Source organism: Vicugna pacos, unplaced genomic scaffold (assembly GCF_048564905.1).
Source record: "Vicugna pacos unplaced genomic scaffold, VicPac4 scaffold_65, whole genome shotgun sequence".
Taxonomy (NCBI): domain Eukaryota; kingdom Metazoa; phylum Chordata; class Mammalia; order Artiodactyla; family Camelidae; genus Vicugna; species Vicugna pacos.
The window spans coordinates 1,384,939-1,412,919 of record NW_027328746.1 but is presented as its reverse complement, the minus strand read 5'-3'; the positions used below and the strand labels follow the sequence as shown (position 1 = coordinate 1,412,919).

General features: G+C 44.1%; 1 pseudogene; it reads left to right on the top strand.

Annotated features, from left to right (window-relative positions):
• Positions 1–108: 108 nt before the first annotated feature.
• On the top strand, positions 109–27,981 carry LOC140694611 (trafficking protein particle complex subunit 9-like; annotated as a pseudogene).

The window sequence follows — 27,981 nt, the reverse complement described above, 5'->3', positions numbered from 1 at the left end:
TGCCACCATGATCTCTGTGGTCATGTTTTGGTGACCTGAAGAGTATGCAATTGGGGATTTCTATTTAATAAAAGGAAAAAAAATTACAAATACAAAATTAGACCTAGGATGGTGACAGTGGCTCTTGGAAGTGGGGACCATTGGCTTTGTTAGCTTCAGGTGTAGTGGCCTCTGGCCACGAGGACCCATCCTCGTGCTCTGAAGTTGGAAGGACCAGTGGGTTCAGTGGGAATGTTAACTGAATGTATCTCATGGGCTGGGCATTGTCCTATTTGTACTGTGTGTTGCCTATTTGAGACAGTGAGCTCATTTAACCTCAATAGCCTCTTTAAAAAATTAAACTTTTTATTTTGAGATATAATGTAGATTCCCATGTAGTCATGAGAGATAATATGGAGAGGGCCTATGGACCCTTTGCTCAATTTTCCTTAATGGTTCCATCTTGCAATGTTGGGGTACAATTCATTACTGACTCACTAACCCTTTGAGGTTTGTGTTATTGCCCTCATTTCTATTCATGAATAAACTGGTGCTTAGAGAAGAACACAGGCTTACCCAGGTCACCCACATGGTTAGTGTAGATTCGGGTGGAACATGGGCTTGGGATTTCCAGGCAGTACCATTATGATTGTCTGTGGCAGGGAGCAGCATTCATTTTGCTTGTTTATTCATTCATTCAACAAACATTTATTGAGTAACCTCTGTGTGTCAGATGCTTTCTTAGGGTTATCTGATTCTTCAGCAGTACTGAGAATCAGGTAATGTTTTCTTTTTTTCAATCTGAGAAAATTATCTCTGAGAGGTTATAAGCCCCCCAAAGGAAATACAGCTCATAAAGGAGGGATAGTAAATTTGTACAGTCCCCACTTTTTATGCAGGTGGTACCCTAGGCTTTTCACATTTGCAAAATTCCGTTATCCAGATATGTTCTTGTAAAGCAAGGATTTTTTTTTAAATGAAGTATAGTCAAGTAACAATGTTGTGTCAATTGCAAGGTGTTTTTTGAATTAAAAAATACTTTTTGAGGAGGGTAATTAGGTTTATTTATTTGTTTCATTTTTTAAAATGAGGTACTGGGGATTGAACCCAGGACCTCGTACATGCTAAGCATGTGCTCTACCACTAAACTGTACCCCCTCCCCAAGGCAAGTTTTCTTATCCATTATTCTGCAGCTTAGGAGTCCAAATAAATTGGAGTTGGAATCGAGATGTTTCGATCCCACTGTGGTTCTTTTGTTTATATTCTGCTGAAGCGGGGTGGGGAAAGCAGTTCCTTTGTTCATTACTTTATTCAGCAGTTTTGAGCACTGACTTTGCATCAGGGTCTGGCTAGGTGCTTGAAAACAGAAAACAAGAAATGACCCTACTCTGCAGGGGCTGGAAGCCTAGACCAAAAGCTGGATAGTGTAATCCGAGCTACGGTAGCCATGTGCAGACTCTGAGGACAAACTGTACCAACCTCTTTGCTTGGACTTCCCTTGCCTTCTGGCTGGTACACACCAGGTCACCTCAACCCAGAGGGGCCTGCAGCCCACAGCACAGTATGTACCTCGATCTCCTCTCCCCTCTCGGCAGGGCTTGCAGCATCCATCCCTGACTACGTGCAGTGTGCTGAGGACTATGAGACTCTCCCCTTGGTGGTCCAAGCAGTTGGGATCATCTCAGAGGAGAATTTCTTTTGCATCTATAAGTGAATCTCCTTGGTGAGCCAGATCAGACCATGCGGCTCCCAGTTGGCACTCTGTATCCACTACAGGCACCACTATGCGCCCGAGAATGGGTGGAACGATTCCATACCCACTGCAAGGTTGTGGGCCTTGTCACCATTACCGACTGCCTCTCGGCCAAGGCCTTCGAGAAGCTCCACGTGCAGAGAAGCTGTATGGCACCACGCTTAATGATTCTTAGCTCTTCGTCTTTGTGCTGCATGGGGAGGTAGCCGAGCAGCCGCACACCGACGTGGTCTTAAATCCACGAGGACTGCAGGGTGGTGGAGAAAATGATCGAGGACTTCACTGAGTCACTCTTCATCTTGCTCAAGTCTAAGTGGCTGGATGGGGCCCTCGACAATTCTGGGGACAAGATCCCCCTCCTCTGCATCCTGTTTGAGAAGGAGGACTTCATGGGACTGGACACAGACAGCAGGTAAGTCTACCTGGAGGCCCGGCCACCCTGGCTGTGTGCCGGGTTGCTTCCCTACATCCAGAAAGGGATCAGCAAGGAGGAGGGCTGTCTTGTAGCCAAGGGGGGAGGGGGGTGCAGCCCGCCGATTTACAGACATTTAAAAGTGAATCCGCCTTTGTTTCAGAGAGATCATTTTAGGGTTAGTGTGGACACTTACTCCCGCTTTTCAACCAGGATCCCTGGTGTGAACCCTGGAGTTGCTGTCCAATAGAGTAGCCACAGCCACTGATGCTAGGAGCGCTGGGGAGGAGGCTGCTCTGAGCTGAGATGTGCTGTAGGTCAAATGCACATCAGACGCTGAGACTTGTCTTGTAAAAAGAATGTAAACTATCTTGGTACTTTCTATATTGATTACATGTCAAAATGATAGTATTTTACATAAGTAGATTAAGTAAGAGCTGTCCTTAAAATCAGTTTCTAGTATTTGTTTTTTGTTTGTTTGTTTGTTTACCATTTTAAATGTGGCAACTGGGAAACTTCCTTTACATGGATCTCATTTCATTCCTATTGGGCAGCCTGTCCTGGGACAGTCTCATCCCTTTGCTTATAGATGAGACGCTGAATCCCGAGACGCAGAACGAGGTACTGGTTGAGCTGGGGGTGGAGCCGGTGTCTCCTGCCTCCCAGGCCCAGCACCTGCACGGCTCAGGCCCTCTCTTCCTGCCCGACAGCCACCATACCAAGTTAGGACATCAGAAACACCGCCAAGGACTTCAGAATGAACTCCTTACGCAGGGAAAGGTGTGTCACGGAGTATGGGACAGAGCAGGGAAAGGTTCCTCCTCGCTTTGTCCCTGTGATTAAGTCAAAGTCCCCACTTTGCCTCGGAAGTGCAGACAAGGTCTTCTGGGCTGCCTACACCCCCACCTTCTGCTCTGTTTCCCCGTGTATCTATCATGCTGTCCCTCGGGCAGAAGAGGGTGAGATGCCTTTGCCAGAGGTGGTCCCCCATTGCTGGGGAGAGTGAGGGAAGCTGTGTCTCCTCCCCTACGGCCTCGGGCCTTGAGTCTGGAGAGCGCTCATGGCGGTCCCACAGGTGATGGTCGAAGGACCTTTTACGTGCTGCAGGGCCCGCTGTGGAGGCGGTGCTCTGTGATTCTTGAACTTACCTAAGATCAGATCCTACTTTCTGGTTGTTGGTAAGTTGGAGGAGAATATGCCAGAGAATTGATAAAAAGAAAGTCCAGACCAGCCCTGTGAGTAAGAGGCACAGGGGACCCGAGTCCCACCTGCGTGTGGTGCCTGGGGGGCTCTGGATGAATTTTCAGTTCCTCCCCGGACATGCCTCTATGGCTTAAGGAAGGGGCGAGGCATGTCGTGGACATGATCTGTACTTGTCCTCGCAGGGCCCTGAGATCTGCATGCCCGCACTCCCCTTCTGCTCCTTGGAGATGAGGAGGCAGGTTTAGGAGCCTGGGCACTGCAGAGGGCACAGCTGCCAGCATCTTGCTACACCGAGGCTGGCTCCGTTCACCTCACCTGTCACCTCCTGCTGAGCCCCTAGGCGTTAGTCAAGGTAGGTGCATCGGTGCAATGTAAGCAGGGACCACCTTCTCCCCCTGGACAGACCGGCGGGTGAGCAGTGGAAGCCTGGAGCCCTGCCCCAGCCCCCTGGTCAGTGCCTCCTCTTTTGTCATAGGAGGCACTGGTGACATTTTTGCTCAGCAACTGCTTGGCTCTGAGTCTGCAGACCCACCAGAGAATGCCAGCTTGTTTTTTTGCCTTTTGAAGTCTGTCCTTGGGATTTGGCGGAGTAGCTGGATGTGTGCTTAGACCATAGTGGTTGACACTGTCACCATTGTTTACCCAGAACCTCGTATACCAGGCATGGCTCTCGGCATCAAAATATAGCAGCGCATTAATCCTCACTCCTGGTGGGTCTCTCTGTTTTGGTACCATAAGCGCTCATCCAGCATCTGAACATCAGTGATATAACGCGGCCAGTGTGCTTGGGTCAAGCACGTTCTCCTCCAGTCGCTTTTACTCCATTGTTCCTTTTACTATTCCACAGTCATTAATTTTTAAAACAATGCTTTGGTGCAGGAGCAGAACCTAATTCTCTCCTGCTACTCTTGGTGGGAGTGAGTAAAACTGTCCAGCCTGAAATGTGACCACATTTTGTAGCTCAAAAACTGCCTAAACGCATGTAGGTGGAGTTTTGGTTAGGGGCACTGACCACGGTGGGGTCCCCCGCCAGCACCGCTCCCCTCAGGCCCCTGCCTTCCCTGGAGCAGGAGGTGAGGGTGGGTCTCACCGTCCTGGTGAGACCTGGCGTCCCTGGCCTCACACACTCACGTAAATTCTTGTACAGGCTGTCAAAGTCATTTTTGTTCTTGTGTGTATCTAATTTTATCTTGTTCCTCTTTTCCTTTTTTTTTATTCCTTTTTCTCTTGTACCACCCTGTGAGCATGTTGTTGCGTCTGAAAAGGTGGGCTGAGCACACCCTGCACTGCAAATAGCCAGATCGCCCTCCGTGCTGTATCCATCGCTTTAAAAAGCAAAAACTTAACAGTTGCCTCGATCCATGTATTATCCTAGTCATCTTTTTATTTTCTAATATTTTTGGAATATTTGCTTTGTTAGCACATCACCCACTGGTGTTTGATACCTGTTAAAATCCTTGCTTTGAAGAACATGTTTGATCCTCCTTATATTTGGTGACAAATGCGCCCTTATTAAATTTGTTTGATTGTTTTGAAGAAGTGAGATACGAATTGATTTAGGTGGCTGCTGAGGGATTATTTTCATGGAGTATTTAAACTTGTAAAGTCAAATTCTGCAGCACCTTGCTCGATTCCTGCTTTTACACAAAAGTACTCGGCACACTGTTCCTGGCTGCCGCTGTGTGACGTGCGTGACGGCGCTGCCTGGCCGGCGGTCACTGGCGAGGAAGTGGCCGGCTCGGGGGTGAGCAGCTGTAGGGGACGCTGTTGGAGGAAGCAGTCACCTTTTTTTTGTTATTTATTTATGTATGTATGTATGTATTTATTTTTGCATTCAACTTCCCTGTGTCATTAAGTTTACTTTGCCTTCATAAAGGGGCAGAAGCGGGTCTAAAATCTATGCCACTCTTTTGTTTCCTTTACGAGGCTGGTTTTTCTGTGTATCAGGAGAACATGGCCTTCTCCTAAGTAGCTGGCTCACCTGGATCTGGTGGACACAGGGACTGCTAAAGGGGACCGTAGCTTCCTCTCTGCTTCAGGCAGTGGGCATTCAGAGCCGGGTCTGTGGTTTGCCTCAGCAGCCGTGCAGGCCTCCCTGCACCGGCCTTTACTTTTAACCCATGTTGGCAGTAAATAGCTGACTCTGTCTGTTGCAGCTGACGTCCACCACTGACGGCCTTGTCGTTAATTTGCGATTTTGAGTCTCCAACACCCCAGTCAGCCGTGAAGGGAGATGCGTTGGCTGACCTAGGACCTTGGATTCTCACCCCTAACCTGGTTCATCTCACCCGGGAGAAGTGTTTGGTCACCACCATCATGCGGACCATGAGGCTTTGTTTCTCCTTTCATGCTCTGGTCCAAATGTGGATACTTCATCCTTCACTGACTTTATCTCGCTTGAGACAGGCCAGACTTCTGAAAGTGTCCATCACATTGTGGGTAGGGAACAGAACAGAAGTAAGTGTCGCAAGTAGAAGGAGTCTAGGCTGTCCGGGTTGGCAAATGCAGGCTGGTATCTGTGATGACTGGGCTGTGCCCTGGACACAGTCCTTTCCCGTGGCTCCCGAGGGCCCAGGGGTCGGAGTGAGAACAACCTTGCCTGGGTTCCTCCATCCTCATCTGCTCACTGGCAGGTGTGTCTGCTAAGTAGGAGCTCCCCCAGGCCTCGGGCCCTTCAAAGCTCAGACCACGGGAGAACCTTGAGTCCCTTCCCCTGGGCCTCCTTTGTGAGAATCCAGTGACTTCTGAGGTGGCCCGTGCCAGGTAATGCCTCCCTCTCCAGGGAGCACCCTTAGGAGGACTCAGACTCAGTGCACCATGCTGTGAGCTTGTGGGGTTACGGCCATGGTCCCTGCAGAACCAGTCTTGAGATGAGCTTAGCGACGGAAATAACAGGACTGATTCCAGGGCAGGGCTTGGAGGAGGGAACAAGGGAAATTGAATGTGACCTCAAACACCTAGGTGGGTGCTGGGGCTGTTACTAAAATGGGGAGCCTTGGAGGTACCTACCAGGAATCGAATTCCAGAGTAAATAGAGGAAATGAGGCATTTTTAAGATGCCATTTGTCATCCAAGTTAGGACGTCAAAGAGGCACTCGGGTCTTTGAGCCTGGGGCTCAGGTGAAGGAGCTGGACTAGAAATACACGTTGGGAGTCGTCATTCTTAGCGGGTGTTCACAGCCGTGTAGGTGGATGAGCTCATCTCGAGAGGTGCAGACTGAGGATGAGGGGGAGCAAGGCTGTGCCTGGTTTGGAGGAAAGCCCAGACCATGCAGCTTTGGTGTGTCAGTCAGCGGCGTTTGCGATTTTCAGAGCAATGCTATTTATCCTTAAGGGGCAGGGAGGTAGGCAGGGCCACCCAGAAGAAATCTGAAGGGAGGGTTGTGGCCACTTGTGTGTCTTGGGAAGATGCAGAGTCTGCAGGGACCGGGAGGGGAGTCACCTCAGAGTCTAGAGTTGGAGTGGGGAGTGGTTTGAAGGTAGTCACACTCACCTGTGAGGGAGGGAGGGAGGCCTAGGGAGTCCCCACCCTACCGGACTCACTTTCCCACGAACAGAAGGCAATCAGACAGAGGATCAGAAGTGAGAAGATGGGCGCTGGGAGGGGAGCCAACCTGAAGAATGGTGCTTGGAAAGTTCTGGAATAGTCTCCCTGCAAAATAGAGTTAAAAAAGCCCAGACTCTTAAGAATATTGATAGTGACTGGGGAGGAGGCAGTTCTTTTTCTGGCCTCCTAAGGGTAAGGCATGTATCCGGGGATACACAGAAGAATCTGGCAGTCTTTCCCGGGGGCTTGATCCTTACCAGGGGGAACAGAGCAAGTTTAAAAGGGGAGAAGGGCATTGGAGGGAAACTAGCCAGGCCCCGTGTCAGGAACCAGTCGGCCGCCCTACTTGTGTGTTGCATTCACACCCATGCCTCCCATGTGGGCGGTGGCAGCCCCCTTTTGCAGATTGAGAAGCATTCTCAGAGGGGTTAAGGAATTGGTCCATTTAACTGCTAGTAAATGCTGTAGCAGGATTCAAGCAGGGCCTTGTCAGACATCAAGGGTGTGTTTTCTCTACTAGTTCCTGTACCTCCCTGTTGTAACTGGAATGGTGAAGTGGGTCAGTTTTGGAGCCTTTCAGAAAAAGTGTGATTTAAGTGCCTCAGGACTATTTCACAAAGCTCAGTGTTCTTTGATGGTTCGGAAGCACTGCAGTGCTTTACGCCCCACAGGTGTAAGGTCTTACTCCTTTGACGATGACGTGGTTACAAATGACGTACAGGTGCAAAACCAGACTTAGCAGGTTCTGAAGGGAAACTCTCCAGTTCTCCATTGATTGGCTTTCTTCGGTGGGATGTAACTCTGCTGCAGCGTAGGCCTGAGCTTTCCATATGGAGTGAGGGTTTGATATCCAAAGTTAGCTTGGAACGATCAGATGGAGAAAATCGACGTTGACAATTTATATTTGAGTTTCACTAGACAAGATGCAGTATCGCTTAATGACCCATATAACGTATGAAATTGAGTACAGAACACTGCATTTCTTACTTTCTACTTAGAGTTGTCTTCCAACGTAAGGTTGTCTGCTTTGGAACTTCAGCTCAGCCACTAGGGCGCCTGTCAGTGTGTTGGTGTGATTGCATTTACACAGTGCATGTAATCTGGGCTTCCTCAGCCGCAAACACTCCAGTGCAGAATCATAGGCTGTAGCCATGTCTTAGTTATACAAATACTTCTACAACTATATGATACCAAAAAAAAAAAAAGGAGAGAGAGTTTGCCTTTATCAAAATTCCTCTGGATTTTAACTGCAAACTGTTGTTGAGCAGCTCTGGTTTCCTTTGGATATGAATTTATACATTTCTTTGCATGTAACTTGGATTTTAGACTAGAACACCAAGCTCTTGCTTTCCATGAACCACAAAAATCGTAGCCAAATGACACACGTATGAAACATTTTATTCTTTTTTTCTGAGACAGAATCCTTGAATTTGGGACTTGGGCTGTGAGTTTGCTTTTTGCTCTTCCCACCCCTCCTGTCATCTCACTTCTTTTTCCCACGTGGCCTCCAAGCGGTCATGGTCTCAAAGGAGCAGGTGGACAAACACCAGTTGGTCGCCAAGCAGTACTGCTGTAGAGGGAGCCCAGCCAAGACCCAAAGGACATCATCAGAGAGGACTTCCTGGAAGAAATGGGCTCTACATTCAGTTCTGAGGACAGAGTAACAGTCAGCCAGGAGAAGGAATCAAGAGGGTGACTCAGGTGGCAGGAGCAGCCCTGGGAGAGGCCTGGAGGCTTGTGGGGTAGGGACTCGGGGAGAGTGCACTCTATGGTCCAGGGTGGAGGGTGCCCCTGCTGGGGAGGACACTGGAGAGGGCCTAGGGGTGGAGGGCTTTGGAGGAGCTTGGTTTTTACTAGAACTGACACAGAGGAGGCAGTGAAGGGTGTCAGCAGGAAGTGACCCTCAGGAGAGGTACTCCTGGTTTGCTCCTGATGTTCTACAGAAAGAAGGGGTCGGGATGGGCGAGAGCAGCTCTGCCTGTCCATTTGAGAATTACCCCTTCATTCATTTATTCATAACACGAAATTCTGAGTGTCTAGGGGAGAGAGGGTGGACCCACGGTAGTAAGCAAAACGTACTTGCTTCTTGAGAGCTTAGCAGTGTCAGAAGTTGACTTAGCGTAGAATGTTGTAGGAACACAGCAGGGGCACCTAACCCGAAGTGAGGAGGTTGGAGGGAAGGAAGGCTTCCTTGACAGTGAAAATGAGCCTGGAGGCAAGTGGGAAGTAGCAGCAGGTCAGGGGGCCCCTGAGGTCACTGGGGACCTGGGTACTGAGGTGAGGCTGGGCGAGCAGGGTCGGGGGTGGGGCTGGATCTCTACCAGGGAGCCTCTGAAGGGTTTGAAGTGGGTATGATGTAATCAAATTTGTGCTTTGGGAAGGCTGCCCTGGCTCTGTATGTGTGTGTTTGTGCGCGCGTGCGTGTGTGTAGCAGGGAAGAGGGGGAGGGTGCCACCAACTGGGAGGGTCATTAGAAGACCATTCACAGGCTGGGAGGTGACCAGTGGGAGAGGGGCGTCAGGGCTACTTGGGGATGGCAGGGGCAGTGTGGATGCCGGATTTCCTTATGGGGAGGGCTTGTTAGCGGGGTCGCTCAAGCGACACCTTGTGGCTGGAAGAAAACAGATGGAGGCAGCCAGGTAGACTTTCCTCCTCTTCCCTGCCTTGTGTGATGATCTTAGCTCAGCCAACATATGGAACAGAAGAGCTAAGTTCCAGGGTAGCCGAGAACTTTGTTGAGCTCGTTCGAGTGAGATCTGATAGGACTTAGGCTTGTGTTGAGATCTGCATGTTCACTTAGTTAGAAACGTCCCGTCTTTTGGATTTCCATAGGGGTATTTATTCTTGATAAAGATTGCTTTTTGCTCAGAGGAAATTTAATACAGCTGCTGTCTTTGTCAAAAAAAAATCTTATCTTTTAAGAAATTTAATATTCAAAAGAATAGGAATATTTAAAAATGATAAAGTAAGGCTTTGGCGTAGTTTCTTTGGTTTCTTAGTGAATGCCTTTGCATTACTTAATACATCTTTGTCAGTATTTAAAGAGCTGTTAGTGAGCGCCCCAGGCCCCACTTCTCAAAGCATCATTAAATCTTGCTCTGAAATACTGAGGTCATAAAGGTCTTGTTTGCAGAAGCCAAACAGTTGGTTTATAATATGCAGCATAGCTCCCTTTATAAAATAATAAAAGTTTCAAAATTAAGAAAGTGGAAGATAATTCATTTTTTTAAAGCTGAAACATAAACTTTCTTGTGCTAATATTGCAACTGGAAATTTCGAAAAGAAAAATCCTACTGTAATATCATCTACGTGAATTACATATATGTCTATCACGTTTGAAAAGTAACTGCACAGTGGTTTTTGAAGTCAGGACCATTCCATCTCAGATACTGGCAGTGATGGTTGCTGGTTTTCAATGGAAGAGCCTAAATTTGCCTTCTTAGCTTTATTCTTTTCTTTTCTTTTCTTTTCTCTCTATTTTTTTTTTTTTTTTTTTGTAGTGAGAGGGTTGAGTAGTGCTTTGCCACCATGATTTTGGGGCAATTTAGGGGCAGATATCGTGCACCAGCAGTGAGATATTTCCATGTATTTTACTTTCCGGACATCACCAGGGAACATGTGGGGGTTTGTGCCTGCAGGCCGGGATGCTGCAGGACTCCCTTGTCCATCACCGTTATGTCTTGGAGCTGCTCCAGTCAGTGAATGACTTTCTGTGGCTTGGAGGTAAGGTGATCTGATGCAGATGATCAGATGTGTAACTAAAGTACTGTTACTTGAAGTAAGAGAAAACCTAGCAAAAATGGCTCTAAAATATAGGATGAGGGAGGAGAATTGGCTGAGCTGCTTGCAGTGGGGAATATTTTCAGGTGACTCCCTCATTGTGTCTCCTGTCACTCTCCCCCACAGCCCTGCACGGCAGTCATGCTGAAGCAAGCATGCACTTTCTCAGAAACGCACTCAATTTCCTTGTGCCTCTGTTTGTTGGCTTTTTTTGAAAGCACATCTTGCCCTTTGCTTAAATGCCATCCCTGCTAGTCACCTCTTACACTCATTCCTCTGGACCTCGTCCATACATAGATGCTGAATGGATGAACAGAATGTAGTATCTCCATGTAGTGGAACATTATTCAGACATAAGAGTGAATAAAAAAGAAAAAGTAAATAAAGGGGAATATGAAAAGTCCACCTGCTCTGGGAAGTCCACCCTGACTGCTCAACCCACCCTTTTCCATTTGAAACCCCACCCCTTATACTCCTCTCTACTCTTTTTGATAGTATTTACTACCTTGTAATAAACACTAACATTTTCAAAAAAAAAAAAAGAAGAGAGATGCTGATACCACTTCAATATGGACGAGCCTTGATAACAGCATGTTAAGTGAAAGGAACCAGACACAAACGGCCACATTTTGTTGATTTCAGTGATCTGAAATGCCCAGAATAGGCACATGCAGAGGCAGAGAGCAGGTGATGGTTGCAAGGGGCTGGTTGGAGGGGGGTTGGGGTGTGACTGCTAGTGACAGGGGTGTTCTTTTGGGGCAATGAAGTGTTCTGGAAATAGATGGTGGTGAGGGCTGCACAACCGTGAGTGTGCAGAAGACTGCTGAGCGCTGTCTCTGGGAGTGCCTGTGGTTGGGGGCGGCTTTATTTTTTCCTCATCCTGCAATGTGAAGAGTTATCTTGTGCTGAGGCCGTTCTATTCCTGTGAGTGGTGAGGCTCAGAGACTTTGCAGTCATGTTTCTTTTCTCCCCCTTGCTGAGTGTAGGCAAAAAAAGGTTTAAGCCTGAGAAAGTGCTCCATCTGCAGAAATGTCTTTCAGTTTTGCATGGTGTTAAAATCTTGAGAGCTTTTTAATCGTTGAGGACAGTCTGTTGGGGGAAACAGCCCGTGAAGCCTGGGTGAGACCTGGAAGAGCCGCGCTTCCCTCCCAGACATGGGTGGGGATTTCACCCCCGTTCAGGCAGTGAAGGGCCCAGACCCGTGAGTGGAGTTGACAGTCGTGAATATTTAAGTGTATCCGCTGCTTCATCTTGGATATTAATTTCAAACTGAGTCAGTTTGTGGTGGCAGCCTTATCCTACATCAGGAATTTATAGTATCTGCTCTTTGAAGTGAAGACCTGACAGACTTGATTATTTAACCGTCTCTCTTGAATTGATATCTCAGATTCCTTTGTCAAAAGCAAAACAGCAGAAATACAGACATCCTTTAATGCCGATGTGACCTGTAGCAGGTTTAGTCTCTGTGCCTCAGTGGCCTTATGTGCGGGTGGGGAAGATGATAACAGTGCTTCCCTCAGAGGGGCTGGTGAGGGGGGAGTGAGAAGCACAAATGTAGGACTTACACGAGATGCTCATGAATGACCGGAGTTAGTGCTCTCAGCCTGGTGAGGCCTCAGGGGCAGAGATGTCAGAACGGAGCAGTCCTAGCAGGAGCTAGATCCGTGTTGGCAGCTGTTTTGATCAGTATCACCACTGTGGGTTATCAGGTAGTTTTAAGACTTGGTAATATGAATTCATGAATAAAGTTAAAAGACTAGACAACTCAGATCCGGTTTACATAGTTCTCAAGATTTCCTCTGAGAAATGGATATGTTTTCCCCATCTTAAATCTGAGTTGAGTCTCTAAAAAATTTCTGTGGTCCTCCATCTTTTTGGTTTAATTCTCCATTTCTTGAAAAAAAAGTTTTTAATTGGAGTTACTGGGAACTGAACTGAGGGCCTTATGCATGCTGAGCACATACTCTCTCAACTGAGGTATAATTTCCCCCCTGATTTTTTTTTAAACTTTACTTTCTTACTATTCAGAGGTCAGAGGTCTCTAATTCTTTTTCTGGAGACTTGTCCATGAACCTGTAAATCTATAATTAGTGGACAAAATTTGGTTTGTTAAAAAAATCAATAGAACTTTCTGCAATCCATTCGAAAGGAAATGTTCATTGACTTAAAATATTTCTCCTTTATGGTGATTCCTAATTTTTGGTCTAGCTTAACTTATTAAAAGTAATCCTTATCATCATAATGACAAAGCATGCTCTGAGTGGACACCTACCTAAAGCTAAAATGCTTTCCTCATGTTTTACATCATAGCAGGTGTTTGAGGGTAGGTATCATTGTCTCCTTTTTTGCAGCTGAGGGATTGAGAGATGAAGCAGCTTGTCCCAAATCTCACGCAGCTGGCGGAGGTAGGCTCAGGGCTGGAACCCAGGTTGCACAGGATGCCTTCTCAATTGCTCCTCTAATCATCCTCCCGTTGAGTGGTTTCCCGAACTCCTGTGAGCCCATAAATGACCGATTTTAGCGATCTCAGCCTGATGAGGCCTTCAAAGGAGAGACACCAGTGAGAATGTGAGACAGAGTGGCATAAATTAAAATTGTACATTTTCACAAATGTTGCATTCTCAGGTAATGACTTAAAAAGTTTATATTTTCTTTATTTTAGTGCTCTGTAAGCACTAAAAACAAGACATTAAAAATGATTATAGTGCAAAATAACAGTGGGCTTTGAAAGTCCAACCATTGCTAATGATGTTGCTTGTTTTTCTCTAGTGGCGCTTATTGACTGAAAAATTTACAAAGACTGAATTGGTTTTATGTAGTCTTAGTATGGAGGAAAAGTTTGTCAGTGAATATTGAAAGTAAAATCTTTACTCTTTTCTTTCCTGATGATGAATATGTATGTTGTTTACATGGCTTAGATACATTTCCTCATTTGTGAAATTTGAGTGATGCCATTTACCGAGTCTGACTGTGAGAGGTAGAAGCCTTGTATGCAAAGCAACCAAAATCTGCTTAGTAAAAATGTGCTGTCACAATGACCTATAGTTTAGAAGGATCAACTGTGAATACTAAAGAGGGTGGCTTGTTTCTGATGCATATTCAATATGGATATATATGAAATATATGGATATGGCTTAAATTAACAAGGATTCAGGGTTTTGTGTGTGTGTGTGTGTGTGTGTGTGTGTGTGCAGTATGAAGTTTTAATGAAATGTGTATCATTCTAGTGAGACAGGGACTAATTAAATGGCCTTAAGCAGACGACCTTGAAGATTATTTACACAGAATGTGTATTGTTACAACTCAGAATTCATGTTGCAGTGTAACCATCCACTCAAACATTTAAATTAGTAGGAATCTGACCAGAACCATTAAGTTTAGAAAAATCCACATTGGTCATTTTCAGGGAATAAGCTTCTCTCTTTTGTGATTAAAGAAAATTTTGATTTATTTTTCTGCATTCTTAATAGGTTTTAAAATATCAAAACATTGATTTCACATGTCACTTTTTTAATAGAATAAAGCTCATGCTGTTTTAATATGTAAATAAATGTTTTTGTATTTCATCAAACTTGTATGATTTCCTGGCACTTTGAGAAGTATTTTGCAAGATACTTAGATTACCTACTGTTGGAAAAATACAGGCGTGACTTTTATGAATATAGGCATAGTACAGATCTGTTGGTTTTTGCTACAGTGCAAGACATGAGGCCTAGGAGAGCTTTGCTGCGGATTGCCAGGACAGATCCCAGGTATCAGTCTCCCCTCCTGTAAAATGAAGTGGCTGGACTGGATTCTTTCCTCTTTTAAGATGAGTTTCCATGAGCCTGTGTCTTTTGCTTATATTCAGGAGTATAAGCAATATCAGATTAAATACTGAATACCCCTCCCTTCCCCGAAGCGAAGTGCAGTATGTGGTACATAAGCTTGTAGTTATCTGACTCTTGTTTCTGATCCAACAGGCAATATTTGTGTTGCATATTTCCCGACAACCTGGAAGGTCTTTTTAGCCATAGGTGGCGCTGTTGCACCTTCTTACAGTCTTAATTTTCCTGTTTGTAAAAGAAGGCTTAAACAACGTTATTTTATTTTGATTCCTTTGCTTAGTGCTTCAGGATAGAACCATGTCCATTATGTCTGTCTACCTGGAAAAATTATTCTGCTTATATCTTAGTTTTATTCTGTCATCTCGCTGTGAACATTTCAGACTTGCTGTGCAAACAATGGCAAAATCGGACTTTTCTTCCAGTGTTAGAAACCAGTGAGCCGGGATTTTATAAAAGAGCTAGAAGCGGCCTCTGGAGCAACTTAAAGCTGAAAAGTGTACTGAATTCCCTGAGTATTGACCCCGCCGCTCTGTGTTAATTGGTGGGAGATGATTTGGTACATATACGAAGGGGTGTAGTGTTTTGACTTGGGTTTGCGTGCACGTGCTGCCACTGAGCCACGTGAGCCTGAGTCAGTTTGTTCTGAGTTTTTCCCTCGTCTGTGAGATGGGGACGCTCGTGTCTGCTTTGTAGAATTGTGAGAATTAGAAATTATGTAAAGTGTTTACCACAGTGGGTCTGTCAAGAGGGCTCATAAACTTTATCTCCTGTTTTGTATCAAGCCATCATTTTACAGTCTTTGGCAATTACTAAGAAACAGGAAAATAAGAAAAGCTGGTTTTACGATGAAAGATATTTGAGGAGGTTCCATAGTTCCTATACCCATAATTTAGCATCAGCAGAGTCAGGACCGTTACACAGTAGCCCTGAACCAATGTTAAGACACAGAATTTTTTGTTACTTCACATATGTTGGGGCTTAAGGGGACCCAATACTTATACACATGTTTTCTCCAGCAGCCAACTGAGAGATGACACAGAAGAACAGGCAGGTGATAAATGTCTCCTTTATTACTGATGAAGCCACTTTCTCCATGAAATTCAGGGCTATGGGAGAGTGGGTGTCATGATACTGTGTCCCAGAATTAGAGACTCATGCAGTCCCAGTTAGCTCTGGGCCACAGTGAGACTTCCCTTGAGAGGATATGCCACATAATGCATACGGCTGTCCTGCCATGGAGCTGAGCATCCCGAGAGCTTCCCAAGGGTGGCCAACACTGGAGGGAAAGGAAAGGTTTCATATGCCCTGCTTGTCTCCCCGGATCCACACCTCAATCTGTTAGCGTGAGGAGGAATAGCTGTGGGCCAGGGGCCAGGAGTGTGAAGGGAGAAGCACTCTCCATGGACCAGAGGAGTGGGGAGGCGGCATCCCCTCCCTCAGTTTAAACAGGTCGTGGGATGGAACAGAAGGCTGCTCCTCAAGAGATTATAAGAGTGGAAATAAGGATTTCTTTTGGGATTCAGACTAGCCATGAAACAAAGAAGATGATTAGAAGGAAGACTTGTAAATCACTTTCATATTAAATTGGCATTTTTTCTTTTTTTTCCTTTTTTTAAACATTTTTTATTGATTTATAAACATTTTACAATGTTTTGTCAAATTCCAGTGTTCAGCACAATTTTTCAGTCATTCATGGACATATACACACATTGTCACATTTTTTTCTCTGTGATTTATCATAACATTTTGTGTATATTTGACTGTGCTATACAGTGTAGTCTTGTTTATCTATTCTACAATCTTGAAATCCCAGTCTATCCCTTTCCAACCTCTACCCCCCTGGTAACCACAAGTCTGTATTCTCTGTCCATAAGTCTATTTCTTTCCTGTGTTTATGTTTTGTTTTTGCTTGTTTGTTTTTGTTTTTGTTTTTTACTGCTCAGCCATAAAAACCGACAACATAATGCCATTTGCAGCAACATGGATGCTCCTAGAGAATGTCATTCTAAGTGAAGTAAGCCAGAAAGAGAAAGAAAAATACCATATGAGATGGCTCATATGTGGAATCTAAAAATAAATAAATAAATAAATAGACATTTGTTGAGCACCAAAATTGTGCTACATTATTTTCTGAGAGTTTTACAGAAATGAATCTTTCAAACCTCACAACAAATGAGTAAGGAAGGTTTGATTGTTATCCCAGGTTTACAATGTGGAAATTGAGTCACGGAGAGAGTAAGTAAGTTGGCCAAGTTCACAGAGCTAGAAAGTGGCAGAGCTGGTACTTAAACCCTGGCTGTCTGGTTTCCAGGCTCCCAGGGATGGGCTTTGGGTGTTTAGAGGTATCTGCATCCCTGGATCTCTGTACCTCTGTGCATCAGTTAGCCCAGAAAGGACAGGGAAAGGAAAGTTACACAGGTGCTTACAGTCGTGTCTCGGCCACTGTCCACGAAGAGTGCACCGTGATTAGCGTTAATTGTTTTCCAGGCAGTAGACCTTTTCGTATAACAGAAATTTAGTCCATTGAGTTAATCTAGAAACCCTTCCTGCTCTGTTTCTGTCCACGCTTGCCATGTGACTGCCTGCCCGTGATTGGGCCATTGAGGAGAAAATGTACTCATGGTTGAACTCCGATATTTCAGTCTGGTTTGTAGTTTCACATCTCCTGTTACATTAATAAATTAAATTTCTGGTTTTCTCACATCAGTGTCTCATGAGTTTGGTTAATGTGAAACCAGTCCAAGGGAGCCCAAGGGTGCTGACGATATAATTTCGGAGCACGTTGTGTCACTTCTACCCGTGCAGTCCTGACTGGAGGATGTCCGCCTTCCGCACTGATTTCCCCCAACAGCAGGGTCCTATCCCACACCCGGATGTGAGGCTGGGAGCTCAATGAGTAGGCCAGTCAGAGGCCAAGTCCACCAATCAGAAAATGATGAAGTACCTGGAAGTGGGCTTAATAGAAGAAAAGGGATTCGAGGTAGTCCTATGGACAGTTCGAGTCCATTTGGTGAGAAGCTGTCCACTGTCTGTGGTTGAGCTGCTGCTTAGCTGTTGAAAATTCCGGATTAGATGAAGGGATTTTAAAAAGCAGAAAGGAGTGATTTCAGGTGGTACATCCACCCCGGTGAGAAGTGATGGATGACCGCCTGTGTGAGGTATAGACAGACTCTAACAAACTTCATAAAACAGCTTTAAAAGCTCTTCCATCTGAGTGCACTTCATATGAGGTCCAGGTCATCACTGGTCGCGCTGAGAGGGCAAATTTTTGATGATGACAGAAAGGACACGGAGGCATCAAAAAGGTCTCAGTCATGTTCCCTGTTTAAAGGAGGTGGCACAGTGTAATATATTTGAGCTGGTTTTTCACTGAACAATTATTTGTGTTTTCTGGGACTCCCCAGTGCCCCAAGGTTCCATGCAGCTGGGAGTCCCCTCTGTGCAGCTCCGTCAGCGCTTGCCCTGGGCTGACGCGGTGTCCCGGGGAGCAGGACGGTCAGCGTCCCCGGCTACTCCGAGCCCCGTCTCCTCATCCGCAGGGCCGGGTTTCTCATCCGTGTCTACTTAGTAGGGTTGCTGAGAATCACACGTGATGGTTATCAGGTGTGATTGGTGGTTGTCTCTGTGATTGGCATATAGTCAATATTTGATAGAAACACTTGTTTTTTTTATTGTAATTGTCGCTGCTAGATTGCAGTGGTTTTTAGTCTGCATTTTTATAACTTTATTCTTATTTTTAAATATGCACTTATTTTTATTTATTTCCTTGGAGGTACTGTGGACTGAAGCCAGGACATTGTGCGTGCTAAGCAGGTGCTCAAAACTGATTAATACCCACTCTCCTTGTCTGCACTTAAAAATAAACATTCATTGCAATACACAAAATAGCTCTTAAACACCATCATGGGACCTAGTCTGTGTATAGACAATTGAACACTTATGCTATTTCAATAAGAATAAATGTTGTTAGGAACTACCTTTCTGAATGTGTTAATGTGCTTAAAAACGGTCATAGCTAGTGATAAACACGAGTCTTGGATCCAGTGCTTCTTAGGGTCTGTTTTGCCATCATGGGAAATTACATTCTACAGAGAAGGCTAATTGGGTCTCTTTGATATTTGGATCGTTTAGCAGAAGATCAAGGCTTTCAAAAGCTGACAGTTTTGTATTTTAAACTAACTACAAATTTATCTTCTAGAAGTTGGAAGTCCTAACCTTGTGAAGTGCCCAGTATCCAGGGGGTATGTGTCTGTGTCTGTGTGAACGTTTGTGTGTGTGATTTCAGGAAGGTAGAAATAAGTTCCATATAGACTTCTGATACCTTTCTCCTCCAGTTCAAGGTGTAGGCATATATTTACACAAATAAATTGATATTCTTTTGGCTTTTGGCATATTGGTGGGAATAAGCGGTTCTCATACTTGTTTCAGAAGGGTTGGGGAGCATGAGCTTAGAAAATGGGAGGAGAAATAGGCAGGGAAGCACTTCACACTTTGTGCAGGATATGAGAAACAGGAGCTTTCCTTTTTCTTTTCTTCTAAAGCAAACTGGCTCTGAATTGAAACATACTATTACTCAGAATTGCTTTTCTGATCCGATACAAGTGCCTCAGCTTTTTCAAGGCAACATGAATGATGAAATGTGTTTTAGCAGTAATCTTTAAAAGTAGTTTTATTTTTCAAATAAAAGGCGACACCCTGTGATTTCTTCCAGCGACATAAGAAGTTCTCATTGATCTATGTACATGATCTATATGCTTAGTTTCTTTGGGGTTTTTTCCTTTAAGTGCTTGTGTCATTGTGGTGCGAATGAATGTTTAAAATTTCTGGATTTTGATCTTTAGAACATGCTGATTTATCAGAACTGTTAAAAACTTGATTGTTCTTTGGTCCTTGTTTGGTGGGGCACCCTATTGATTTCTGTTGTCTGTTAAAGAGGGAAATTCTTCTAAATCATTAAGTGAATGGTTTGCAGTGTGCCTTTAAATTTCTTTGAATACATTGCCCATGTATGTCCAGGGAATTTTGAATTGACTCATGGTAATGACTTTGCTCTGATTCTGTGGCTTTTGCTCCTCTCCACAAGAATTTGAATTCTCTGTTGCATTTTGTATACGTGTTCTTAACAGGGGAAGAAATTTTGCATTTTTTACAGATGTGGGTTTTCCTATCCCCTCTTAATGCCTTCTGTAATTGATACAACAAAAATCTGTTATTGCAGTGCTTAATTATTTCATAAACTATTTTTTGGCTTAATCAGAAACAATGACAAACTGTGATAATAAAAAATATGAAAACCCTCCTTCCTTGGAAGAATAGAAATCAGGTGGTCAGGCTCACGCATGCTTTGTGCCTGACACACATACTCTCATGTCACTGTGTATCATGATTCGGAGATGGAGTTGCTTCAGGTTTATAGATTTTGCTTTTAACATTTGTGTTGAATTCTTTCTCCAGGCTATGTTTCCTGTTGGGTTTGTGGAAAGTGTATAAGGAAAACAAACGCTTTGTTTTGTTTTCAGGAGGCCTGAGTTGCTGATGAGAAAAGAGTTGAGGGTGGGCTGAGGAAGGGAGTGACACTCCCTCTCCTCCAGGCTGAAATTGATGAACAATTAAATCAATTAAGTATATCGGTATTTGACCAATAGAAGTTAGCAAGCCCAAACTGGCTAGTTATAGCCAATGGAAAGTACTGAATACACCTGCAAAATTAGGTGCTTTACCAAGTAACAGCAGCTTAGAGCAATCAGAAAAATCAGTCCTATGATGAGATATAAAAAGAATATAATATTTTTTATTTCTGAAACTTTTCTACGTTAAGTTGTTAAGAGCTAAAATTAAGTTTCAAGCACCAGGAGTTAAGAGTGTGGGGGTTCTGTAGGATCGTTATTCAGGGATGTGTCTAGACCCTGCTAGATTGGCTGAATCTGGCAGGAAAAGGCCCAGAGCCAGGATTTGTCATCCCAGAGTGTCCTCCATAATGGTTCCATGTGGGAGCCCATGATTGGGTTAACAAATTGTAACAGACGCCAGCTGCCTGCCAACTTTAAGAAGGAAAAAATATGCTTAGTTACTGCTTTGCAAGCAGGCGCCTGTGCATCCTCACTCCTGTCTCCTTGACTTAAAAAGCAGATACAATGCTTTGCTTGCATAGTTGAGGTTTTAGATAGCACTCTGCTCATTGGAAAGCAACGACCCAGACCCTCCGCTGTAAACGCTGGCCTTGTGTGCTGTTAGATTGTCTATTATCCCCAAAACAGGGACCTGGCTGGTCTGGTGGTCTGCTTTGTAATTAATATATCTAAAGAATGTATTTTGTTCCCCTCACTCCATGACTTCCTTAATGATACACTAACCCTTTGTACTCATTGTTGATTCTACAATCTCATCCCATCTCATCCCATCTTTCCTCAAGTTCCTGCTTACTATCACACAACTGTTAATGACTTTTTCCTTTGATTATACACAATAAATATGGAAGCATTTGAGAGGCTCGTGGAGTTGGCTCCTTACTCCTTCTTGCTTTTTTGACTTTTTCCACAGAGTCTTGAGTAATCTTTCCGTGTCTTTAAGACTTCAGCCAGCCAGAGCCCACAGTTCCATGTGAGAAGGATGCAGGCTTTATCGCTCCTACCCGAGGGAGAGACAGAAGAGAATTGAGACCTGGTCACCCGTGGCCCCTTCCTGCCCCAGGGCCACCCCAGGTCACCTGCAGCTTTCTGGCCTCTGCTCACAGGGCCTCTGTCCCAGGACTGACCGCAGCCTTTTCTTCCCTGGTCAACATTTCCTGTGCCTTTCAGAACTTGGTCTCTTCTCTGCAATTCAACCCTGGCAGATGTGATGGTGGTCAGCGTGCTGGTGGGCAGTCAGTTGGGGACTGCCAGGAGACATGCTGATTCTCCTGAGTCTCTCATTCGGGGTTACAGAACTGTCGAGCACCGGAGGAAGCCCATTCACGTGAGGTCAACAGAGCATTGCATCACTTTCATTTTATTTTTGAATTTTCAGTGGAGAAATGATTTGTAGCAAACTGTTCCAGATTTTCGGCTGCCTGCTTTCCTCGCCACCATTTCCTTGCTGGCTCTGGTGCTTGTTTTAAGAACCAGGTTTCTTCTCTGGTCATTTCTAGCAGCTGGGCTTGCCGAATCCTTGATCTGCATTTGAAGCAGAATGCTTTTTCGTGATGTCAAACTGATTTTCCTATTTCTGAATATTTCGTGTACACTCAGCAACTGTTTCAAGTGAAATGCTCTTGTCCAATTTCAGTTAACCCACATTTGCTGATCTGCTGCTTTCATGCTGAGGGCAGTTTCTTCTTCCTGTAATAAAAGTTAGCAATTTGCATTAACTTTGGAAGGTACTGGCCCGAGGTGCTTTTGTTCTTAACAGTTTTAATACAATTCACCCAATAAAATGTACAGCGGTTTTTTCTCTATGCCCAGAATTGTGCATCCCATTCAATCTTAGAACATTTTCATCCCCCCAAAAGGAAGCCCTGTATGCATAAGCAGTCATTCCCATCTTCACCATCCTACCCCAGCCCCAAGGAGCCACTCTTCTGTCTCTGTGGATTTGCCTGTGCTGGACATTTCACGTTAATCGAGTCACTTCATGGAAATGGAACCGTCTGTTGTGACTGACTTCTTTCACACTGAGTAACGTTTTCAATATTTGTCCGCGTTGTGGCCTGGGTCAGTATTCTATGCTTTGCTATTGCTGAATTATATTCCACTGTATGGCTTGGCCCACTGTTTACCCATTCATCAGGTGATACTCATTTGGGTTGTTTCTGCTTTTTGGCTGTGATGAGTAGTGTCGCCGTGAAAATTCCTGTAGGAGTTTTTAGGTGGACATTTGTTTTCAGTTCTCTTACGTGTGTGCCCAGAGAGCAGAATTGCTGGGTCATTCCGAAAGCAAATGTTCAACTCTCTGAGGACGTGCCAGGCTGTTTTCCAAAGCGGTCACGCTGTGTTACGTCCTCACCAGCAAGGGCTGCGATCTCCACTTCCTCTGTGTCCTCATTAGTGCTTGTTACTCTGTTTTTTATTATAACCTATTGTAGTGAGTGTGAAGCGGTTTCTCCTAGTGGTTTTGACTTGATTTCCTTACAGCTAAAGATATTGAACATCGTTTCATTGTGCTTATTGGCCATTTGTATATTTTCCTTGAAAAATATCTTTTCAGATCCTTTATTCACTTTCTAATTGAGTTGCCTTTTTATTCTTGAGTTGTAGGATTTTTTTTTTTCATTTGGAGATACAAATTCCTAATCAGATAAATGATTTGAAAAAATATTTTCTTGTGTGTTGTTTTATCACTTTCTGGATGGTGCCCTATCAAGCAAAGTTTTAAATTTTGATGAACTCAATTTAACTCTGTTTTTTTTGTTCCTTGTGCTTTTGGGGTAATATTTAAAATCTGAGGTATTTTATTTAAACTTTTATATATAAAATAACTTAATTCTTAGGACCGTTCTAGGAGATGGGTGCTGTTGTTCTTCCCAGTCTGTGAATAGGAGACTGAGATGCGGAGAACTTCACTGACATATCAGTGTCACAGCTACCCAGTGCTGTGGGAGTCCAGACCCTCATGTTTGTCCCCAGCATCTGTGCTCTTCACCACCATGCTCCCCTCCTTCCTGGGATCGTTAATGAAAAAGTCTTTCCTTTTTTGATTTCTTGTTAGTTTGTTTTCTCATTGGGGACCTCATCTCCTCATTTTCCTTGCAGAGATCAGTGTAGGTTTATTTTAGGTCTCATGTAGGCAGAAGCATTGCTATCAGTGAACTTCTTTATTACTCACTCTCGAGTGATGATTGTTGCTAGTTGACGTAATCAAGTCATGCTTAAGTCTTTCCTGCTCATGACACTAAAAACAGAGTCATTACTTACAGAATGCTCAAAGAAGAAAATACTTGATTGATTTTATTTTGCTACCCAATCAAACCAATCAAATAAAAACCCCAGTGTTGACACAGATTATAAGCCCTCCAGAATAGGGTCACTGTCTTCATTGTGTTTCATTTGTTTGGTCACAGTGTCTGGATAGTGCCTTGCTGTCCAGCAGTTTTGTTAGGATACGGTGCTCGTGAATCATTGTAAGGACAGAATTTTGACAACAGAGTGTGTTGTTCATTTCACGAGGGAAAAGATAATATAGAAATTTTGCTCAGATCTATTTTAAAATTATGCTTGGAATTTTGAGAAGAGTTCAAGAAACCATGCAAAGATCTTTTTCACTAATTTTAGATCTATCTTAGACACATTATGGTTACATAGCAGAGTAATTTATCAGCTAGATTTGACAAGAGGAGTATATTATTGATTATTTGTTTTAGTTGAAATATTCTACCTGGGGTAAAGTAATCAGTGCCCATAAATGAACAAATGTAACTTTGTATTTCTATGCAACATGGGAGAAGACTTCATATGTTACTATATAATATATATGATTGTCTGTTTTAATCTGTCAGTGTTTTTATAGTTTTTCAGCAATGTTGTAACTTTAGAATTCTTCTAAGAAATTCACTCCCAATTCTAGTGCAGTTTGTACTGTGTTTCCTGTCATGCATGGGATTCCACTGTCCCCTCAGTGAGGAATTTCCTCTCCTATTGAGTTAGTAGCAGAGTTAAAGGAACTGTGATTTCTAGGCCTTTGCTCTTCATGTGTTTGCAGTTGGCTGTCAACCACGATTTTCCGTTTCTTGAGTTTTCATTGTTCAATTAGAATTTTTGAAAATAACTATTAATATGTTGCATCGGTCTCCCTAGAAACTTGATGTGTTTGTGCTTTGCAGTTTTCAATTTATGAAAAATGTAAATGCACTCTTGTCTTTAAGTAGTCCTTTTTCACTAGATATTTGTTTACCTCTTTATAGTTAAAATATTTATTTCCCAATGAATGAATCGGTGTGCATGTTTTAAAAGATACCTTACTTTTTATTTTTCTGATTGTAACAGTTATATTCATTGTAGAGAATTTAGAAGATAAGAATAAACAAAATACTAACTTAAAAATGGCCTCTAACCTCACCTGGAGATACAGTTGTAAGGTTTGAAATTGAGAATTACAAGTCCTCTCACGTTGTTCTTCTTATTCAAGTACGTTTTGGTTACTGAGACCCTCGAATTCCCATATGAATTGTAGCAGAAAGCAGTCAGTTTCTGCAGAGGAGCCCGCTGGGTTTGTGATCGAGACCACGTTGAATATACGGATCGCTCTGGGAGCACTGCCATTCCAAGAGCACTGTCTTCTGATCCAGGAATATGCGTGGTGTGTCTGTCCAAGTATTTAGGTCTTTAATTTTTTTCAACAATGCGTTGACTTTACATAGTATTATTTTACTTTATTTTTTTTTGGCTTTATACTGAAGACAAGTGTGCAAGGTACCGGGATCAGAAGTGTATTTGAGCCCCGCCACTTGCTGCCAACATGGATGCTGCGCTCTTGCTTTGCCCTCTGTACAATCTTGCACAAAATAGGACCTCAGTAACTCTCTCTTGAATGAATGATTATATGATTGTTGGATGATGCTTGAGAGTCCTTGTGATGATGTCTTTTTCCCAGTCTTTCCCTTCTTCTTAACTATGCCCTTTCTCTTCCTTTCCTCCAGCCTGTGTTTCAGCCTGTCTGTGGAATTGATTTTCTCTGTCTGTAGAATCTTCCTTTCACTGGTTCACGATAATGTTACGTGTGGACTGTGGAAACTTGCTAGATTTCAAGAAAGAGCAAATCCATTGCATGCTTGTATTTTTAGACTGTGGTATTCTTTTATCGATTGAAATTAAATCAGACTGACCCCCTGAGCCCTCCCGTGAGCTCTTTTCGCCTTCCTACAGGTGATACTGATTTGGTTGCTGCATGTGCCCTTCCCCCATCCTTGGTTTTGGATTTGAGTAAGTCACCATTGTGGGGAGCCACTCATGACCTGAGGACGGCCGGCACAAAACAGGATAATAAATCTTGAGTGCTAGCATCAGGCTTTGAGGTTGATCTATCAAAGACAATCTCTGTCCCGCCACCCCTTTGGGATGTTTGCGCCAAGGAATCTTAAAACCTCAGGAACGTCCTATACTAATGAGACACTAATGGCCTTTGAGCAAGAAGATACAATCAGCATACAAGTTACTGATCTAAGCCTATGGCGGTTTATGGAAACAATACACAAGTTAATGATTTTACTACACGCTGTCAGGTGGTCTTAAGTTTAGAAGACAATGCCTTTGCCTACATGAAGGAATGCACACTCTAGCTGGTTGAAATTGTATAAATTAACTGCTGAAAATAAACTCGTCGTCCATTCTTGGCCTTGCGTCTTGCAGGCTTAGAGTGCGACCCTCTCAACCCCACCTTTTAGTGTCTTCTTTCTTTTCTCAGTCCTGTAGAACAGGTTTCTGGACCTGCTCGTTGTCGGCTGGCTCCGACACACAATCAGTGGAGCCCTCTCTTTAAAAGATGAAGAGAACATTTGCTCCTTCACCCTGGTTGGGGACTTGGATCAGATGAGGTACCAGATAAAGAATGGAGCCCCACCTCATTCTGACCCCCTCTCTTCCCATTCCTTTCTCCAGGGGAAAAGAGAACAATTCAATGGTATAAAGATTGTGAGCTAATGAGATAGACAAGACAACCGAACATTTATTAAATACCCTTTCATGCCAGAAACAAATGTATTATACACACAAAAAGCACCTAAAGCACGGTAGTACTGTGGTTACAAACGTGGGTCCGAGTTCGAGTCCTGCTCTGGAGTGACCAGCCCTGTGAGATGGAGAACACGTAGGTCGGCTTAGCCTCTCCCGGACTTGTTTTCTGTCCTGCAGAGACGGGGCTCGCTAGACGTCCCCCCCGTAGAGGTGCTGTGGGGTGTAAATGACGCGCGTGGGCAGCCCGAGCACAGCTGCTCGTTCCTTGTAAGTGCAGGATAGCATAGCTTTTGCGGTGACAGCTTTATGACCGCCCCGTGTAGACTCTCAGTGCTCCAAGGGGTTGCCTTGTGGTTTGGAGAGGGGATTCTCAATTCTGTAAATACCCAAGGATTGTGTTATTGGGCCCTGCTGATTTGAATCCATTCTTTAGAAAGAACATATTATAGATATATTTTTCAAGGATGCATGCTTTTTTTCTTTTATTATTTATAATTCTTCCCTCTCATCTCCTGGTGTGACTTTTCATGGAATCCAGGAAACAGTCCTAAGCCACCTGCCTCTTCACACTTCTCCGTGGTGGTTTTCCTCCCTGTCTAGAAGAGGGTTTTGCATAGGAAATTTTCTTTGTTCCCCTTTCCTTGGAGTCTCTCTGTTTGTCTGCCCAACTCTCACCTGCCCATCTGTCTCTTTCTCTACCCACTCATTCTTCTGACTTGTTCGAAGAAGCATTTTAGGCAGCTTACAGAAGAACAGATACCAAATAAACAGGTGAGAAAATGGGGCCAAGTTCAGACAGTGAAGCTAGGAGGCGAGCCTTTGTGAGTGTTGCAGGCGTGAGACACACGCCTCTGCCTTGTGACTTATAAGATCAACAGCAAGAGTGTGCCTGAGGCTCCCAGCAGACACAGGGAACAGGGTTTGTGGGAGATGCTCACTGGCTGTGAAATAAATAAGTGGCTTAGGAGAAGCCCAGCCTTTCCAGCTACTAAGGCTTAGGAGAATATTTTGAGTGTCTTCCAAAATCAGAGTATTGCATCGTTTCATTTGTCACAGTTCTACGTGTAGTTGGTTACATTCTATACCTGGAAATTTCTCCAAAACTGCTTCCTACGTGAGTCCCATGGCTCGGGAATGGGGTGGTTCTGCTCATTGACCGGTGTTGGCCAGAAACAGAAAATGACAGCCTCCAAGTTGCCTGCGATTTGTCAGTTATGTTTTGTCAGTGCTGTAGATTTCAGAAAATGCTTTCACACTTTCTCTCCATCTGAGGCGGCAGCGTGCTCTCTTACCAGCATCAGGAGCTCAGGGCCACGGGATGGTGGGGGCTGACTGCACTGCCGTCAAGACAGCTAAGGTAGTCACTGCAGGCGTGGTGCTTTTACGTAGTGCATTTCATGTTCTTTAATAGAAGGTTTTAACAGAGAGTTAATTAACTGAGTTAATTAACATTTAATAAATATGATGCTTTGTTGAAAAGACAGGTATAGGCTGAATATATGCTGTGAAGACTTTAAAAACGGTTTCATTACTGAAATTTCAGTAGGGAAGATTCACAGTTTAACTTATTTATGCCTCTCTATTAAAATAAAAATGAAACAAGACAGAAAAGGCAGAGGATGATCTCTGTTCTTCCTCTCGGCTTGCAGGTGCCCTCACCTCCAGTGGTATCAATCCGGACACCAGCACTGACACTGGCCGTGCTCAGAACTGCCTCAGCCCTGAAGCAAATCTGACATACAGAAGGGGGCCACGCCCTGTTACAGCAGGTGCTCTCACTTTGTGGGTCCTTATGTAACTGCGCGGTGTTTTTCAGGATCGCCCTTTCTACATTGTG